Source organism: Zea mays, chromosome 2 (genome assembly GCF_902167145.1).
Source record: "Zea mays cultivar B73 chromosome 2, Zm-B73-REFERENCE-NAM-5.0, whole genome shotgun sequence".
NCBI lineage: Eukaryota > Viridiplantae > Streptophyta > Magnoliopsida > Poales > Poaceae > Zea > Zea mays.
In genome coordinates, this window is record NC_050097.1 from 96,234,699 (window position 1) to 96,238,431 (window position 3,733).

Below are 3,733 nucleotides of genomic sequence, written 5' to 3' on the forward strand. Positions count from 1 at the left end.
AAACGCTAAGCCTAACGATAGCGTTAGGAGTTAACTGGTGAAGGTAGATGCCAAACCTCTTCAATATCTCCGCAACAATCTCGTGAACAGGGAATCTTAGCCCAGCCTTTAAAAAGCTTTTGAAGATGACAACCTCGTCCTTCTCTGGTTTCGGGGTGGTCTCTTCTCCCCCGAAGCGAAGTAGCTTTTTCTGATCTTCACTGAAAAAACCTGCTTTCACCATCTTGGTGAGATCAACCTTTGAAACAGTCGATTTTCCGAAGTCTAGGTGGCTGGGTTTGCTGGGCATGGCAATACGGTAGTCATCTTCGGAGTCGGTTTCTTCAATGTTCCCTTCTCCTTCGGCAGCTGTCGGGTTTGCTCCGGCAGCAGCTATTTCTTCCGTAGTCACCAGTCCGGAGCGCTGCATCGCTTCGGAGATGGGCACAGTCTCCGAAGCTTCAGTTTCGTCCCCCTCACGCTCAACCCTAGCTGTAGAGCGAACTCTGGCCATCTAATTATGAACTTGTGAAACTTTAATACTTTTTTCTCCGAAGCAGGCTTCAAGATGGAGCTTCGTTCAAACCTGACAAACAAGCTTCGGTGATGGTTAAAAATTTTGGCAGCAAAACAGTGCAAATAGCAGTAAATGCTGTGGTAACTTCACACCTACTCGTCTGTTTATATAGTGCTGCAGGTAAGAAGGCGAAGCGGCAGGGTTTTTACACCAGGCGGGCAGTAACTTGTACTCGCTGCGCAGTGGACCGCAAAGACCAAACAGTGACTCTGCAAGGTGGGACCGACACGATCTCGGGAAATGAATCGTTTCTCGGCAACGAGCTCAGGGAAGGTGTTTTTTGGACCTTCGGCTTCCCGAAGCTTGAGAGGATTTTTTCACGGTTCAAGCTCGTTACGAAAAACGATCTAGCGCCGCGAAAGGGGCTACTGTTGGGGCCATGCTTCGTTGCGCCGAAGGTCTTGCGTGAAGAAGCAGCTTCGGCTGAAATCGTCCCCAGGAAATGGCCGAAGGTTCCTTTTTATAGAGCTTCGGCGTTGCAAACCGACATAAAGATAGAATGACCTTTTTATCCATAGAGGTCTAAGATAATGTTGTAAACTTTTGTAAAGGGCATAATTGTAATTCGTCACAGGCTGCGTCCTGTGTCTATAAATAGATGAACAGTACCCCCGTACTGTTCACACGAACCTGTCATTTGCCTTCGCATCACACTTGTATTCTTCAAGACCGAAGGTACATTTGTAATTTGGAGTCATTTACATTCGTTTATAATAATAAAAATGGAGATGATTTTATGATAACATTTAAATATTTTCATATCTCATGATTTATATGAATGCTTCGTTCCTCATTGTCACGCTTACGAAGCTACGTCCTTCGTAACCTTCGTCCGAGATGCTTTATATCCCAAAGGGATATAATGTTATGGAGGACGAAGGACTTTTACACTTAACATTTTCTATGTTGCCTTGTTCTTAATTCTTAGCATTTGAGAACAAGTCCCCAACACACATCACATTACATCATGGCATTTGCATTCATAAACATTCATCCAGGCATATGTAGGATAACCATTATCATAGCATAACTGTCTTCTTTACTTCTTCGTGTACGAAAAGAAGAGCTTCAGAAGAAAGAGAAATGTTGTTTTCTAAGCTTCGTTGTGTACGAAAAGAAGGGAAGGTGTTTTTTCGCCTGCGGCTCAAAAAGATAATTTCGTCCACATCAAAGCACCTCTCATACATTAATGGAAGGATGAGAGCATATTACAAGGTATGAACAGAATTCATTAAAGACAAGTTTAGTCACATTTACAAAAGTTATCTCAAAAGTTTCTTGAGTCTGTCTACAGTCTACTCCTATTTAATCTTCAAGGGACCTCAGCTTCGGCGTCATTCTCTTTAAGCATCGGCTTCGGCTTCGTCATCCTATATGAATTAAGTTATTATAAGTCAAAATCGAGTTTGAAGGAAGAGGTAGGCACAAGGTATAATTTCTTACTGGTTCAAGATGACTCCGAGCTTCATCTCCAGCCTTTTCTCGCCCGCCTTTTGTCCATATCATCTTTACAAATCTATTGGAAATGCTTCGGGCGAGATCAGGAATGTCATCTAGAATTGATGGTGATAAAGTGAAATTGGGCCTATTGACAATCTTTCCATGATCGCAGCCAGCTTTTAGGAAAGCTGCAGCAGTGCCCCGAGAAGCTACCCAGGCGCAGAAGTCACCATGCCCGGCTATAACTTCGTCAAGCTCATCAATTTCACCCTCAATATGTTCGAAGGTCTTTGGTAAATCTTCAGCTGATGGGGTGAATTTCTCACTGCTAGCTCCGACTGAGTGGAAAATTTTTCTCAGTCGTTGAATACATTTGTTGCTAAATTCCAAGCATCTGTCCTGAAGTCCCGCCAATAGTTTTTTCAAAACTGAATTTTGTTGGACTTCGGCTTCAAGTTTTGCGTTAAGTTCTTGCTTTTCTTGTTCAAATTGTTCAGATTGGCAGAGAAGCTTCGTGTTCAGTTCCGTTATTTTAGCTTCGGCTTCCGCCAATAAGCCTTCAGTCGCTTGAAGCTCGAAGTTCTTCTTTTCAATAGCAGCTGATTGCTCTTTTATTTTGCCTTCTAAATTTTCAATTATAACTTCGTGTTTCTTGTCTTCCAGATCTTGCTGCATTTTCAAAGCTTTGCTCAACAGCATACTCTGCACGAAAACAACCTTCGTTAGACATGTCTTCATTATCCAACACAATAAAAGTCAGAGGAAAAGTAGTTCACCTTGAAATTGGAATAAAATAAACTACCAACGATATGTTGTCGTCGGTAGCGGCTAATGTCCGTTTCTAGCTTCGGAAAACCGATACTCTTTGACAGGGTACCGATAACCTTAGCTCCAGTTTGATTCCGGATACAGTCTAATTTTTCATCATCAATACCTCCAAAGAGGAGTGCTCCTGGTTTATATCCGCAAGATTTGGCATACTCTTTATGCTCTTCTATTTCGGATTTTGACAATTTTTCTCCAACTAAATTTTGAAACATGAAGGCCTCGTCCTCTGAAGCTTCGTCAGCTTCGTCAGCAATTTCCTTTTCTTTCCTAGGCACTGCGGCCATGGCCTCTTCGGCGGCAGTAGTAGCTTCTTCTGTGGCCATGTCTAGCAGTATTTTGTCGATGTGTTCGATTATGCTTTCCAAGTTCAAATCTTCAATTGAGGTAGCTTCGGCAGCCGCGACCTCCGAAGGAGTGATTTCAATATTTGTTAATTCTTCATCCGCTGGTATCTTCTGAGCTGAAGCTCTCGGTGGTGTCTTGTCAATGACTTCTGTCACTGCGATGATTCTTTGTCTCTTTGTTTTAGTCGTTTTCTTCGTTTTTTCCGGCTCCTTTTCCTTCTGAAAAAACTTTGTCAGTTGAGGCCCCAATGGACTTAGCTTCGCAGGCAGGGATTCAGTCATTACCTTCAAAATTTCTTCCACGTCAATGGCAGAGTGTGATGCGGGAGCCTCCTCTTCGTCGGATACTTTTTGCTTCGGAGATGTTACTTTCCTCTTCTTCGGAATTTTCTTCTCTTTTGATGGTTCTTTCTCATCTTCATTTAAAGCTTCGGCTATCCTTTTCCTTTTCCGGCCTCCGACACTTTTATTCAAATTTTCGTAGTCAGGGTATTCAAAACTCAAGGCGTCCAGCACTCGATTCAATCTTCGCTTCGGACGGGTGCCGAAGGCCGCAGTCATCAAC